This window comes from Eurosta solidaginis, chromosome 4 (assembly GCF_040869045.1).
Source record: "Eurosta solidaginis isolate ZX-2024a chromosome 4, ASM4086904v1, whole genome shotgun sequence".
NCBI lineage: Eukaryota > Metazoa > Arthropoda > Insecta > Diptera > Tephritidae > Eurosta > Eurosta solidaginis.
This window is the reverse complement of record NC_090322.1, coordinates 175,932,901-175,949,919: the sequence shown is the minus strand read 5'-3', so window position 1 is coordinate 175,949,919 and position 17,019 is coordinate 175,932,901. Positions and strand designations below refer to the sequence as shown.

The 17,019-nt window shown below is 33.0% G+C and overlaps 2 protein-coding genes across 17 annotated transcripts in view; one reads left to right on the top strand and one right to left on the bottom strand.

Annotated features, from left to right (window-relative positions):
* The window catches only part of PAPLA1 (Phosphatidic Acid Phospholipase A1), a 197,370-nt gene that overhangs the window by 59,221 nt on the left and 121,130 nt on the right, over positions 1-17,019 (bottom strand). For 2 of the 4 annotated variants that reach the window (XM_067783902.1, XM_067783901.1), the window contains exon 1: positions 2,410-2,698. The exons of the other annotated variants lie outside the window; for them this stretch is intronic. The gene's annotated coding sequence lies outside the window, so the exon portion shown is untranslated. Of the gene's footprint in view, positions 1-2,409; positions 2,699-17,019 lie in introns of those variants that run through there. 4 annotated transcript variants of the gene reach the window in all.
* Positions 1-17,019, top strand: part of LOC137250688 (uncharacterized) — a 149,051-nt gene that overhangs the window by 11,358 nt on the left and 120,674 nt on the right. Inside the window, exons 1-3 of one of the 13 annotated variants that reach the window (XM_067783909.1) lie at positions 2,656-3,319; positions 4,441-4,613; positions 4,805-5,255. The exons of 1 other annotated variant lie outside the window; for it this stretch is intronic. The gene's annotated coding sequence lies outside the window, so the exon portion shown is untranslated. Of the gene's footprint in view, positions 1-2,655; positions 3,320-4,440; positions 5,256-13,156; positions 13,333-17,019 lie in introns of those variants that run through there. 11 more of the 13 variants (XM_067783915.1, XM_067783910.1, XM_067783908.1 and 8 more) reach the window with 11 other exon arrangements.

Here is a 17,019-nt window from a genome sequence, read left to right as displayed (position 1 = left end):
GTTAGTGCTGCCGTCAAGAGACTTGAGGATTTCTTCACGCTCTGGACTTAAGGTACAATTGCGGCTGCGTGCGCACCGAAATGTAGGTCCTGATCGAACGTCACATTCAGTATCTTTGGATGTAAGTCAGCCGGTAGCGTAACGCCGTTGGCATGGATGTCCAATATGGTCGACATTTGCTTTGCGTACGTTGTAAATAAGTACGCCGAGGACTTGGCCGGTGATAGTGTCAGATTTCGGGAGGTGGAAAAACTACGAAGATATTCGTTGATTTTATAGCATAACTCATCAACGGATGGGCCAGAACTTGTTGACATGTAAAAGTTAAATTAAAGTAGTGATAGAACACCACCCTGTTTCACCCCTTGTCCAATTCTTCTTGGTTTTGATGCTAATGTTAGAGCTTGAATTTGGACTTTCTGAATTTGAAAAGGAAAGTTTGGAATTCTAATTTTCTGAATTTACATTGTAATTTTCTGAACTTGAATTGTTACTTTCTGAATTTGTAATAAAATATCTGAATTTGACTTTTAGCTTTGTGATTTAAATTCCAAAAATGAATTATTATTTTAAGAACTTAAATTGTAATTTTCTGAATTTGGAATTGGAATTTTGACTTTCTGAATTTAAATTAAAAATGCTGGCGCTTGAACTGTTATTTCCTGAACTTAAATTACTTTTTTTTGAATTTGAAAATGCGGATTTTGAAACTTAACTTTCTGAATTTAATTTGTACTTTTCTGTACTTCATTTTTAACTTCCTGGAATTAAATTATAATTCTCTAACTTTAATTGTAATTTTCTGAATTTGAAATGGAAGGTCTGAATTTAAATTTAACTTTCTGAATGTAAATTGAAAATTCTGATTGATTATAATTTTCTGAAATTAAATTGAAATATTCTGAATCATATGTAAAAGTGCTGAGCTTAAAGTTTAACTTTGTCAATATGAGTTATTATTTTTAAATTTTAATTGGAAATTCTGAATTCGAATTTTAACTTTCCGATTATGAGTTTTAACTTTGCGAATTGAAATTGTAATTTTTTTAACTGAAATTGTAGTGCTCTGAAAATTAGCTTTCTGTATCGAAAAGCTCGACCTTGAATTGTAATGTAATAAAAATAGTAATTCTGAATTTAAATTGCAAAATCCGAAAATGAAATTTTACATTCTTAATTTGAACTGAAATTGAAACTTCTCAACTTGAATTCCTTGTAATTTTTCAACTGCAATTGTGAATGAAAATTAAAATACTGGACTTTAGTTGTAATTTTCTGAATATGAGTTGCGCATTTCTAAATATTAATATTAAAATTCAAATTATAATTGTCTGAGCTTGAATTGAAATTTTCTTAACTTGAAACTATACTGAAAAATGTTTGGAAAACTACTTAAAAATCTAAAGCAATATTTTATCAACCCAAGCGCTATCTAGTGCTTAAAACCATGATCCAAAAAATATGTATCCCGAAATCCGATAATACTTCGAAAACCATGCCCAAGCGATCCTCACATAGTCGCAATGATCCCAAAACTGTGCCGAAATAATACAGACAGACAGAGACAGATCAGAGACAGTCGCGAAATGTACCGAAATAGTAAACAATATAGAACTAACCCAAAAGATTGTCTAAAAATGCTCGGGAAACAGTGCAGAAAAGATAACGAAATTGTCAAAAATTATGTAGAAATAATCCTATAATAATTTCGAAATTGTCACGAAATAGTCCCGAAATGACTTCGAATTATTCCCATATAGTCACAAAATGATCTCGGAATAATACCGTTAATTGTTCGATATTACCTCAGAATAGTTGCAAAAAAAATCACGAAAACAGAAGGGTACGTACCACTGCTTATTTTTCAAAAATTATATTGATCTAGACCAACGAGAGTCAATAGTTGAAATCCCGAAAATCATGTTGAAACGATCCGTAGATAGTCACGAAATGATTCCCAAACAGTCCCGAAATAACCTTTGCAGAATGCTGAAAAAAAATATCTAAGCCATCCTCAAATTAGCAGAGACAGTCTGAAATTATACCAAAAACAATCCAAAAAAAAGCTCAAGTTATCGTGTTAATGGACGGTCAGACGGACGGACATGGCTTAATAAATTTTTTTTCGATACTGATGATTTTGATATATGGAAGTCTAAATCTATCTAGATTCCTTTACACCTGTACAACCAACCCTTATATTACCAAAGTTAATACACTCTGAGTGTAAAAAAATTATATTTCAAGCCGGGGGTATCTGTACGTCTGGCGTGAATGATCCCCAATAACGGACGTATGGACGTCCCCATATCCAAAAACCTTTCACTTATATTTTGTGAGTTAATTTTAAAACTTAACTGTCATCGACATTGTAAAAATTATTAAAATCAGCAAACTTTGTTTGTTTACATCGAAATTACGGTTAGAGCTCCCAATAAGCGACCGTCCGTATAACAGCGCTCGAATAGTCTTCTAAGCTTTTTGTGTGCGCTCCATAAACACGATTCGCGCATTTAACTTATGCATTGACAGGTTTTTCAGCACAATCAGCCAGCTATTAGACAAGTGCTCAAACAACAACAAAAACAAACAAAAAATAACAACCACGACGCGAAAACAAGCTACGAAACGAAACGACGACAGCAGCGCGCTGCTAAACAACCGGCCGCCTGCTTTACTGCCAACCAGCTAGATATGTGGCCAGTATGAAACTGCGAATGGCGAGCGGAGCAATTTTTGAGCTAACAGCTGCACGCTTTCGTATGTAAGCTTGTTTAAGAGTCGTACTCACAGCTGCTGTGCGCTAAACTCTTGCTTTCAGTTTCGTTCCAGGCATTGAAGCGCGCACATTTTTTAAATACTTTGCGAGCTTCGCTCACACATATCACAAACAAGAAAAAGTAAAAGAAATCAATAAACTTGAAATAAAAAAAAATAAATGTGAGCAATTTTGTGATATTTTTATTTTGTGATTTATACGCTAATTTACGATATGAAGTTGGTGTTTTTGTGAACTGCTTTTTTATGTTAAAAATAAAACGAGCTTTTTAAAAAGTGCACATTTATTCAGCAACAAATTTTGTGGTTGAATGAAATTAAAAAAAAAACAGAAGTAAGACAAGTTAAGAAGTTTAAAGGTATAACAGTTTTTAATCAACAAAATGCAAAAAAAAAATATTGGAAAATCGAACAGTGCTGCAATTAAATAATCAAGATAACGTGTTTAACAAATACTAATAATTATATACTTAAAATGTATGCTTTTGGAAAAACCAAAAAAAATATTTTTTGAAGGCAGCTGTTTTAATAAAGATATAAGGTATAAAAAAATTAATTAGGTATAAAAAAAATTTATTAAATATAAAAAAAGAAAGGATAAAAAGGAAAGGAAAGAATTGTAATTAAAAAAATCAAAATAATTTCCAAAGCTAAAATATTTTGAAAAAAAATGTATTAAACAAATATAAAAACTAAACAATATCAACTTCAATTTTTATATAGCAAACATTTTCTTCTGGGTTCACACCCCGGGCAAAGCAACATCAAAATTTTAGAAATACGGTTTTTCAATTAGAAGAAAATTTTTCTAAGCGGGGTCGCCCCTCGGCAGTGTTTTTCAAGCGCTCCGGGTGTATTTCTGCCATGAAAAGCTCTCAGTGAAAACTCATCTGCCTTGCAGATGCCGTTCGGAGTCGGCATAAAACATGTAGGTCCCGTCCGGCCAATTTGTAGGGAAAATCGAGAGGAGCACGGCGCAAATTGGAAAAGAAGCTCGGCCTTAGATCTCTTCGGAGGTTATAGCACCTTACATTTATTTTTTTAAACATTTTCTTTTATTTTTGGTAAATAGAATTTTTTTATAATAAAAAAAATTACAGTAGAACTTGCTTGTTTGAACAAAGAGAAGGCAGTTCAAACAAAAAAAATTTTTAAACAATAAATTCAAAAAAAAGAATTCGAAAATTTAACAGAATTCTAACTTAAAAAAATTAACGAAGAAAAATAAAAATATTGCATAGTTTCTTTTTTATAAAATAGGTTTATAAAGAAATCGGCATAGTTTTCATAAGATAAAATTAAAAAAACTAATTTTTTTACATAAATTTCTACTATTTGATAGCAAATAACTGTAAATAATTAAAAAAAAATTAAACACTAAATTTAAATTTTTTGAAGATAAAAAATATTTTAATAAAATAATATCAATTGATTTTTTTATACCAAAATTTTTTTTTAGTTTCTTTAAATAAAATTTTGTTTGTTAAACATATTTTTGAAAAAGTATACACATTTCAACAAGCTGTAAAACTATGAACATAGATTTAAAAGTAAATAAGTTTTAAAATATTTTTTAATAAACAATAAAAAAACTCGACATATTTTTTATAAATAAAAATAAAATTTTAATAAAAGTAAAATTTTAAATTTAAATTTTTTTAGTAACAAAAAAATTTAATAGAAACATTTCGTTATAGAATTTCAACTAACTAAAACGAGTAGGTGCTGAAAAAGAATACAAAGTAAAATTCCTAGACTTCTTTGATTACCAGTGCGGCGACAGAATCAATTTCAAGTTTGCGCCTTAAGTCTTTTATCTCATATACAGCCTGCAGGTTTGTCGCCTAAGTCTTTTGTTCCATGCAAATATTTGTGTGCACATGCAAAGGGTGCAACGTGACATTTCACGCGCGCACTCATACAAAAGTTCAAATGTCACATGAATGACAGGCAGGAGTAAAAATACTTATTGACAAACAACAAAAAAGCATTAATAACAAATCACATGCAACAACAAAACAAATAGCATTTACAGTACTAAAATGAAAATATTTACAAAGCTAAATTTTTTAAACAAATAATATTCGAAGTAAACAAATCAAAGTGTCATAAGTGTCAAATAGTCATAGCCAGCAAATTATATTTACAAACGAACGCTGTGTACGTCTAAAGGCATTACAGCAACAACAATAACAACAACAAACACAACGTGAAACGTTAAAAACCTACAACAGCAACACAACGTTACTCGATAATCAACAGAAATTATAACAGCTTTGTGCAAATAATACGTGAAAATTATAAGTAATAAAACAATGCTAAATATGTAATTAAATTTATATAGAACAAATTTAGTGCGCTGTAAATTTAATTTGAAATACTACATACATATATATATAAGTAGTAATAAATTGTTTACACAACGAGCGCTTTACATCAATCAATTTAATTTGCATAGAAGCATTGAAAAAAAGAAGGTAATCATTGTGCAATAATTAAGTAATTAAATGTATGATTTTAAGGAGATTTTAATTATTTTCATTTGCTTAGTTCCGGAAGTGTGTCTACAAGAGTGAGAGAGAAACGCAATTGGATTTTTCTTAACTCTATTAGGGCATCGTAGTTTGCAGAATCTTAGCGCGATTTCGTACAGAAATAGTAATCAATGAACGAGTTTAAGTTATTTAAACATTTTCAAATAATGGAAACAATCTGTTCCTTTAGTATTTGCATATAAATAGCAAAATAGTTTATAACTGCTGTAAATAGCAGTGACAATATCTATCGAATTTTTTTTAAATGCTTTCGTTTAGTTTATTCAGTCTAGATATAAAAAATATTAAAGTAAACATAATAAAAAGATGACAAAAAATGTTAAGTACTACCTTTATATAAATGGACCAACAAATAGAAGGCAATTTCTCCTTTAATACATACATAGTCTTGTTGAATTTTGACTAAAAAAGTTTAAAAATAGCTCTTGTAAAAGAATTTTGGGATTAAAAACTATAAAGGTGGAGCGCAATCTTTCAATTTAAGGCAAACCATGTACTTGGGATTAACTAATTGATTATTTAAAATTTAAACACGCGCTCTACCTTTATAATTTTAAATCCCAAAATTCTTTTACAAGAGCTATTAAAGTTTTTTAGTGAAAATTCAACAAGACTATGTCTGTATTAAAGGAAAAATTGCCTTCTAGTTTTTGGTCCATTTATATAAAGGTCCTCCTTACAATTTTTTATCATCTTTTTATTTTCAATTTTTTAGTACTGCCTACAAAAACTTTGCAACTTTGATTAGTAATTTAGATAATTCCTTCTTATCTTTAGTAATTGTTTCAAAATAGCAAGATTTAAGAGAATTAGTGGAATTTTTGCTGACAACACTGGCGAAAACAACAGAATTCCACCTCGCATCTTAACAAGAGAATTCCACCTCGTTTGCCAAATACTTAATTTGCACAGCTGAAAATCGTGGTGAAATTCGCATACGCCTGAAAGTCTAAAAGAATCGTGGTGAAAGTCGCGTACGTCTAAAAGTATGCAAGGCCGTGCATTGAGTTGAGCCTTCAACGAATTCTACAACGCCTGCAACACTCAGGAGGCTAGCCAGGAAGGTATGGCCTAATCTTCTAAATAGTTCGACTTGTACGTTACGTAGCTCAAATTTTTTGATCAAACATTGCACTGTAACCGAGTTTTAAACTATATTTCAGGTTTCAAGTCTCTAGATATCCAGGAAGTTAGTTAAAAATCGATTGCAAGATTCCCAATTTAAAACTAGTTTTCTTAATATCTCTATCCATGCGCCACCTAGTGGAATTTTTTTGATAAAATACTGCATTGTCATCGGGTTCTGACTTACGGCCTCTAGCTCATCGGGAAGTTTCCCCCAGTTTTTAAAGGATTTGCAGTTATCTTGACTAGCTCGACACCTAGTGAACCTTTATTTTCTATAAGTTGTATTGTCACCAGGCCTCTAACTAAGTGCCAAGTTTCAAGTCTCTAGGTAATCGGGAAGTCAGTTAACCATGTGCTAAGTTTCACGTCTCTGGATCACCGAGAAGTTAGTTAAAAGTCGATCGCAAAATTTCCATTTTAAAATTAATTTTATGTATATCTCGATCCGTGCGCCACCTAGCGGATTTTTTTTCACTTTCATTGTAATGTCCCCCAGATCTGAACTATGTTCTAAGTATCAAGTGTCTAGCTCAACGGTAAGTTACCGTAAAAGACTTTTCCGTGGGTCAAAAATTCGTATGGAAATGAGGGGACAAACATGAAAGGGTCTTAATATAAAGGTAGTAAAATGTAGAAATTATGTATGTCAATATAATAATAGATTAATATGTAGATGACTTGAAGGCATCTCTGGGCACAAAGAAATCAATATCGTACTTACAATCGTCGGAGAGTTTATTAAGCACCAAAATAAAAAGGTAGGAATGAGCGTAGAGTTCTTTGGGGCACATTAAACGGCATATTTTCAAGAAGAGCTGGACACTTCAAAGATAATGCAATGAGGTCATAGACAAACATGACCAACTGCACCGTTTTTCTTCTTGTTTCAAATGATTACAGATTTGTAAGTTTGCAACGAAAGAAATAAAATGGCAACAGATAATCAAAATTAATAGAGCATGAATCCGAGGCGTTCAACATAAACCTGGATTGATTTTGTTATGTCATATGTCATATTATATATATTATTTCTAATTGCTGTTTTTATGTACGGATCCCTTTTTCGCTCTTATTTGGAATCCAAATCTATAAATAAAGTTTTGGTTGTAAAGGTGGATATTCGGGCTATTAGCGAGTTTTGGGCAATTTTGGTCGTAGTGCTTTTGTTTAGCTATATTTTATTAAAATAATTTGTTAAAAATAAGCGATTGCGACCACACAAAGAAATCTATTTGTACTATGGTACTATTGTGAATATTTGCACTGCATTACCGGTAGTTGCTACCATACGCCAGATGGCAGCGCAAGCTGAAGTTTTAATTGATTGATAGAACACAGCTGATTTCTGTTAATATTTGATAAGATACTTTTAAATTGGTTGCGGAAGATGCGCACGGGACCGGCTCGTTTATAAATAAAAAAAATTGTAAAAACAGTTTACCACATATTTTTTTAATTCCTTTCTTTTCTTATCAACTGATCTGATCGTAAATACTTACTCTTATTATTACAATAAAACCGCCGTGCCTGAGTAAGCAAATTTTTTTTCTTCCTGTGCAATTCAAAATTATAACAGTTTTACTGGAAATCTTTGGTTTTTACTGCTGCAAAGTGATTCAGAAGAATTTTTTTGTGGCTATTTTCTTAAATAAGCTGAATATAAGCACGCACACCTTTTTATACCTTTCATGAAAATGAACTGGTATATTAAACGAATCTCAAAATTGTAATTCTTTAAAGGAGAAAAGACAGACCCGACCATTAAGTTTACCGAATTGATTAGGTCGACGATATGGTTAGATTTAGCCATGTTCGTCTGACTGTCTTAACGCAATTTTTGAGAAATCTTGATGGAAATTTGTCAGCAGGTATATTTTGGTATAGGATTAGACATCTGTCGGAACCGACCGGATCGAACCACTAAAGCATATATCCTCCATACAACCGATTTTTCAGAAAAAAGGTTTTTTTGTAATATCTTCCACAACTTTTCAGCAAAAAGCTTCAAATTTCACCAAATGCTTTCGTATATGGCACATACTGTTGTCTGAAAAAATCATATAGATCGGTCGTATGCATAGCATATACCCGATACAGCCGATTGTTTCGATAAGAAGCATTCCCAATTTCTACACCACTGGAGTCTGAAAAAATCGTAGGGATCGGTCCATCGGTCCATACAACTGATTGTTCAGGTGAGAAACTTTTCTAATTTCAGCCTCATTTTGACAGCAGGAAGCTTCAAACTTCCACAAATACTCAAGTATACGTCATATATTTCGATAAGTGATTCATGCTATCTCAGGCAGACTACAAGAAACGTGAAGCTTTGTAACCTCACACAAAAAAACGATCTATTTTTTATTTTGTATTTATCGCAAATGTCATTTAGTGAATGTTCCATCGTGACGGGTGGGTGGAACAATTGTACACATTATTTAATCTTTGGTGAAGCATTCTGTTAAAATCGGCTGGAGTTTTTGGAGATTGTAATTGAATGTTAATTTTACATTCAGTTAGTACTGTTTTATGTAAAAAAAACATACATTACATACAGTATATATAATAAGTTTTATTATTGTCACGGGTGGGGAGAAAAGGTGCTATCCGTTAATGATCGTATAGATATATTATAATATATGAAGGTAGCTTTTTTTGTTTAAATAATTTAAGATATACCAACATTTGGGAATCAAATGCCGTAAGAATAAATTATTTTTCTTAAATGATTTTATTGTTATAATCAAAAATATTAGTGTCACGGGTGAGACAGCAATTGTCACGGGTGGGACATATTCGAATTAATAGCATTTAATGCACTTTTTTATGCTAAATAAAGTATTCTTAAGGTTCAAAATATGGTTCACGCCATTAAATAATTTCATGGCCTAAATAAATTGGAGTCTCGGAAAATTTTAATAATTTTCACTCTCCAAATCTGTGACTCAGACTCAAGCGCCATGAAAAAACCTACATCTTAGATGTCGTATTTTAATTAAAATTTTTACTGGACATAATTTGTTGATATCCCTATTAGGATAATAAGGCATATTAGCAATGCCTAATCATATCTTACAACTGTTCCTGCCTAGTTGTCACGGGTGGGACACTTTCACTTTCTCATTGAACCTCACTTAGCTACTTACACCTGTTCTCTATATATTTCACATCTTATAAAGCCGAATATTCGGATATCACGAATGGGATAAGATTATTGTCCAGCTCAATTCATGAAAGATATGAAGTCTGCGGCACAGCCAAAGACATCCCCGTCCTAACTTGTTTATTTTATTTTTAAGAAACTTTTCCTCATTAAAAAATCAGTTTTAACATTTTGAAATAAATTAACACAGGCATAATTAAAAAAAAAAAAACGAAAATGCGCGAAAAATGTGCTTACAAAGACAGCGAATGATTTATAATATTTTCAGTTTTTAGCGTACACTACTCACATTTAAGTAGACTCAGCGTTTGTCACATCATTTAAATTGTTGCTGTAACATAAATAATTAATTACATTCGTACTTTTATTACAAAGTAAAAGAAAAAAACATTAACTCGCTCAAGTTCAACTGATGGCATTGCTGAGTGATGCCATTGTAAAGCAGCGAGCTGACATTGAAAAACTGTAGAATTTGTAAACATATTCTTACATATTTCAAAAAAAATAAATACAAAATTATAGAAAAAATCTTTATATAAAAAATATTTGAATATGCTTAGGCAGGCTTATATTATTATAATTCAACAAAACCATCAGATAACAAATTGAGTAAATAGCAAAACCCGTTAATTTAAAGATGAAGAAGATTTATGAAGACTTACTGCTTTTCTAATTCCATATATTTTAATGTATTTTTTTAACCTCATACCGCGACTGTCATAATAAAAGTTTACTAGTTTGTTAAATAGCGCGAGTGAAAAGCTTCTTCTTCTTCTTGTGGCAATGAAGACTCTCCCTGTAGGTTTTGTCGCAATTCGTTGCGAGACGGTAAATATAGTATAGGATCCAAAGAGATTGCTCAATTTTTTTAAGAAAATATTTTTAAGGTAGTTTTTTATGATGTCATTGTTGTTATATTAACAATAAAGACACTCCCCGAAGGTTTTTGGGAGTGTTATCGATGTTGATGGTCATTTGCCGGATACAGATCCGGTACGTTCCGATAACAAAGCACCATAAAGGTACTAGCCCGACCATCTCGAAAACGATTAATATGACCACATTAAACCCTGTAGGAGTCGTCAAATTTCTAGGCCTTTTCTAGGCCTGCGGTATCAAGACCCAATGAAACTTCGCAATTTTTTCACTGAATTAAATTTTTTACTACAATAAAATATTGCATCCGTTTTGTAGGTTAGGTCCGTTTAGGTTAAACTGAAGCGGTCCGTGAGGACCTTACATAACCTGAATAGTGTTTTAACAGCTATATATCGATATCTCATAGATGCCTTTATCCACTCAGGCACATGAATGCCCCGCGGCTCGCTATGCAATTGGTCTCTAAGTGTTGCCTTTTTGTTGCTATTCCGTTATTCACCATTAAGGTACTACTTATTCTATATGCTTTTTAATACTAATAGTGTGGAATAATTATAAGCGCGCTCCAAGGGCTTAGTAACATTGGGTTTTTAGCATTTCTTTTATAAACAGTACTTCCGCTTGCCTTTACACTATGTAGTATAAAGTATGAATGTTGGAGATTTCGAGCTCAATACTCAGCTCCCGAAAAGCTAGCTGATGAAGAAGTGAAATTCATCCATCGTCGTTTGTAAATTTTGTAATTTTTCTCTAATATCAATAACAAAAACAATTGTATAAAGCAATATGAGCATGTCTCGCTAATTAAATATGTACATATAACAAAAAGTTTTCGAAAATTTTGTAAGCTCCACATTCGATTGGCCAATTATACGGTGGCGAATTTTAGCATCACTAAGTTGTTAGTAAATAAAGGCACAACAACAATAAATCAAGCTGCCACTCTTTTGCACATAAACAAATCAATCATAATTTACACCAACACATACAAGGCTACGAAGAGATATTCCCAAACACATGTAATCATCAGCCGAAGTAGTTACTCACACATACACCCGCATATGGCTATAAGTAAACATAAACTACAAATATACATGTATATAGAAATTACCAAGTAGGAAATGCAACTATTCTGGAAGGCGAAACGTCTAGACCGCAAGCTGAGACATGACTAATCAGTTTTGATTTAAACACGCTATCAGTTACGAAGTGAAGTATAATTGTGAAGTATAATTGTACTATTCGCGGCCACCGTGGTGTGATGGTAGCGTGCTCCGCCTATCACACCGTATGCCCTGGGTTCAACTCCCGGGCAAAGCAACATCAAAATTTTAGAAATAATGTTTTTCAATTATAAGAAAATTTTTCTAAGCGGGGTCGCCCCTCGGCAGTGTTTGGCAAGCGCTCCGGGTGTATTTCTGCCATGAAAAGCTCTCAGTGAAAACTCATCTGCCTTGCAGATGCCGTTCGGAGTCGACATAAAACATGTAGGTCCCGTCCGGCCAATTTGTAGGGAAAATCAAGAGGAGCACGACGCAAATTGGAAGAGAAGCTCGGCCTTAGATCTCTTCGGAGGTTATTGCACCTTACATTTATTTTTTTTTTATTTTAATTGTACTATTCCCAAAGTTATCTAATAAAGACCATTTTGCAATACAGAATCTTGGAGTGATTTATTCAACAGTTTAGCGATTCAAACGTTAACAGAAGGTTTCAGATAAGCGGAATTTCCCTAAATTTGTTACAATACAATTACTTGACTCATCAATGGCTTATAAAGAATGGAAAATTTCTCTCAGATGCTCGTATTTAAGTTTTGAAAAATTGATTAATCACTTTGATCAAACTGCAATTAATCAAACATCCGATAATTCAATCAAACATACGATAACAAATAAATATGATTATTCTAAATACTGATTACGCTATTTTTGATTAATAAAAAATTTTTATTAATCGATTAATTAAGTAATCTAAGATGTGATTGATCGAAGTTTTGAGTAATCAATTAATGCTTTGTAAGCATCAAATATTAAAATTGTTGATAATATTCAGATATATCAAGATGTACACGTTAAAACACTACTCAGTCTATGTGGAGTTATCATGGACCGGCCAGTTGCCTTTAAATTGACGTAAAAGACAAACTTTCCGATTTTCCAATCTTGATAGTAATCGAAGTCCGTCAATAAAAAGCATCAGCTACCTAAATTCAAAAGCTCTCAATAAATTTTGGGAAGTTATTACTGGCTCAGCCTCACAGTGCTGTAATGAATAAAAACTATGCTCAAATAGCAATGTTTCGGTTAAATTGTTCAATATTATAACAAGGATGTCCTAAAAAGAGTTTGTATGAAAGGGATCTCAAACCAAAGGTGGTGCAAAGCCGTCTATTCTTTAGTAGGTCAGTTGGGTCTAAGCAATTGAGCAACCTGAATTTACAGCCACATACAGTTACATAGACTCCCAAGCCAGCAGGAACAACCTTCATTGAACCTAGAAACACTTGGAAACCCTTTCTAAGCCTATTAAAAGCAGCTACTTGCATAATTTATGAATAATGAAACAAAAAGTAAAATGACCAGATATTTGTTAAAGAAAGTGTGCACTAAAAAACTTTATTTATAAACTAACAATTTTTGTTGAATAATGCCTGAAGCCAAATATAAATGTTCGATAAAAGCAAAAAGTAAACAAAACTGAAGATATTAATCAACAACAGGCAGTTATTTTACAAAAAAAAAAATTAACACAGTTTCGAGCAAATACCTAAAAGGCATATACATTTACGAAGACCTGGATGTGGAGTTAATAAATAATTGGCCACTTGTAAGTCAAACAATACCCGATTACTTGTTATTTTTATTATTTGATTTCAATTTATTGTAAGGAAATAATTTTTTTTTATTATTTAATACCTTCTGGGCATTTTTAAAGGTACTTACTTGTTTGCAGTTATAAACATAAACTGCAAACAATTAAGTACCTTTAGCGAAGTTTGTTATGTAATCATTATTTATTTTTGAACAATTCATACAACATCAGCAACACTATTTCCTTCCGATTTAAGTGATTTTGTTTGTTTTGGTATGATAGGAGTGGCTGACGCCGATCGGTAGCACACTTAGGTCAAGCCCTTGACTGAATCGGCTATAAAGCCTAATGTGGAGCATTCGATTGCTCGTCAACTTGTCCAAGCCGAGATTGTTCGTTTGACAGGCACGGCGCACAAAAACTTACTCACGTTTGTCAATACAGTTACTCAGGACAAACAGGACGAAAATTAAGAGTCGGGCTCTGTCAACTCATTAGACCGAAGAGCAGAACACAAAGGCGGAGTCCATCCTTGCGACTCAAACATTCGAGAATAACTGCTATCCAGAAAAAACAATAATTAGCACAGGGCTGTTCAAAATTTTTTATATTGATGTGCCAATCATAATACATATACAGAATTATATGTACACTGAAACTTTTTTAAATTGAAAAAGAAAAAAAAAATATTTTAAATGTTTAAAGAATTTTGATGGTCCCTGTAGGGTTCTTATTATTTTAATTTAACTTTGTGTTTAAGTTACTTTGAACTTTGTATTTTTTTTATTTTACCAACTTCAAACAATAAAAATTTTTGATAATTGAAAAATCAATATTGAAAATTAAAATATTGATAAAACATTTTAAAATTACAAAGTTCAAAGTAACGTAAACACAAAGTTAAATTAAAATAATAAGAACCCTAAAGTCCCCTTAATAAATAATTTTTTAATTAAAATTTTTCTCAGTGTCATAATACTTTTGAAACATTTTTTGGTGCCAATTTGTTAGTGTAGATTTCAATATCATACCGAAGTGCTTTGGCTTTATATGGAAGTGCTTTTTCTTTGCACTTTCATATGAAATTCAGACACTTTCATATGAATCGAATTTACATGTGAGGGCATATGGGAGTGCTACGATAATTTTTTTTATATTCAATGTGTGAATTTGTATCTGTGTAAATTCTTAAGGGCAATTCGCAGAGAATGTGAATCGGCGTTTTATCCGGCGGCTCACAGATTGATTATGGGATAGATGTTACTTACTTAAGTGATGTTATAGACCTCATTGTCCCGTATCGTACCCAGTGAGAGTTCGGAGGCACTATCTACTTAGATAAATGAGTTCGTCTGATAATCTCGTTGCTGGGGGTATAAACAATTTTCTGTTTCCCAGTTACTTAGGGTTTCCCTAGTGTGTGCCTTTGTGAGTCGGCATAAGAGCCCTGGACTATAGAATGCTGCTAAAGCACTCTGCTGGGCTAGGTAGTCTGCCTGTTCACTACATATGTCTCCGGTGTCCGGAAGTCCATCCTAACAAAACCTTATTTTTCGCTTCCAAATCATTAAGGACTCCAATCCACAAGCTAAGAGGTAATTATGTAAGACTGCAAGGCACATATGGCTGCATAGCTGTCTCACATAATGAGGATCCCCTCGAGGATTAGCCTCTTTGTAGACATTCTCCACCGAAAACTACTATTGCATGGATGGAAGCTTGAAAAATAGTGGGTTTGCATCCATGAGATTCTGAGCGAATGGGCAATTGTATCGCGTATTTGCATTTTGTGATTTCCTATGAATTTTCTTACTACTTTCATATGTCCTGTTATGTTTCCGCTCTTTAAGTCAGAGATATTGCGAAGTTTTATAGCAACATGTGTTGCCTCTTTTTCTATTTGAATAGGGAAGGGAGGTATTTCCACTATGGCACTAAATGCATCAGCAGGGAACTTTCTCATCGCACCCGTTATGCCAATATAAACTCGTCGATGCAGTTTGCTTAATAGTGTTATAGCTGTTGTTTGCGTGATCTTCGGCCATTAAACTAAGGAAGCATATGGAAATATTGGCTTCACAACAGTATTATGTTTTAACATAGAGTCGAGTGCAGGCAAAGAAAGCTATTGTTGCTCTGTTAAGGCAGCAACTATATGAGAACTCCACGTGAGGGTTCCGCCCAGTGTAAGCCCTAGGTATTTTGCTTATATTATTAATCATATTGAGGGCATCATTGAGTGGCCACAATTGACTCAGTTGTCTCTCCCAACTCAAGACTGATTTTTCTTCTCTTTAGCATGAATATCACAAAGCGAAAATCATTGGGCTTAGGTATATCCTTGCTAATTCTAGCTGTTCGATAGCTTGAGGTGTCGTGTTATCGAAAGCCCCCTAGATGCCAATAAAAGCGCAGAGGGTTATATTCTATTTTCCCGGTTCCCGTAGATTTTCTTGACTGATAAGCAAATTGAGTCTTACACAAAGGGAGTTTGTTAAGGTTAACCTCCCTAATACGCTGATCAAAAATTTTCTCTATACTCTTTAGAAGAAACGAACGGGGGTTAATTGGTCGATACGACGAGGGCAATTGCTCGGATTTCCCTTGCCGAAGGCAGTTAAGTCCCAATTAACGATGATTACAATGAGTCCGGCTTTCGTAAGCAAATTATTATTTTATTTCCCACAAATGAAAGGCCAATAATTCATTATAATAATCGGGATATATTTATAGCAAATCAAACGCTAAAGCATTATCCGCCTTTTACATACCTTAATTCAATACTGTCATGTATATATCTCAATTAGAATTTATTAATACTATTATTTTTTTTTATTTCGTCTACTAATTTAGTAGTTTTATGCTTAATTATTAAATCATAAACACCATTTATTTCAATATGCATAATGAAATAAAATCACAAAGCACAGCTAGAGCATGACGTCATTATAATATCTTCCGCACCGAATTACTTTAAATCGAAATTGAATAAACATAAATATCTATTCATACAATTGGTTAATGATCATCAATACGAATTAGATTAAAAACAAATTGAGCAAATTAATGCTAAGTTAATTAAGTTGTTATGATATTCAAAAAAGTGCACAAACCCAATAAAAAACAGAATGAAAATTCGAAAGGCACGGTTCGATTCGCGTAAGTTGCACAAAAAACGCAATAAGGGCAGTTGGATTTTTTCCGGGCTTGGAAATATTGTGCTTGTTGTTATAGCATTGTTTCGCCCAATCCAATAAGTAGTGCCTACACTCACAAATTGTCATCACTATGGATACTTAAGGAGACATTCCGTGGCAGTTCTGAGCGCAGTCTTTGACAGGCCTACAGTTTCCTACCTTGTATTTCTTTTGGGCTCGGCGACCATATTGGAGACACGTAGCATTCTTTACAAGTAGTTAAATGCTTTTTTTTGTCTTTGCCCCAAGTGCTGTCGACAAGATACTTGAGGATTTCGTTACGGCTCTGGACTTAAGGTACAATTGCGGCTGCATGCGGACCAAAATGCAGGTCCTGATCGAACGTCGCACCCAGTATCTTTGGATGTAAGACAGTCGGTAGGGTATTTCCAATGACGTTGACGTTCAATATGGCGGACATTTTCTTCGTCCACGTTGTAAATAAGGTGAGCGAGGATTTGGTCGGAGACAGTGCCAGATTTCGCTAGGTGAAAACACGGGAAAG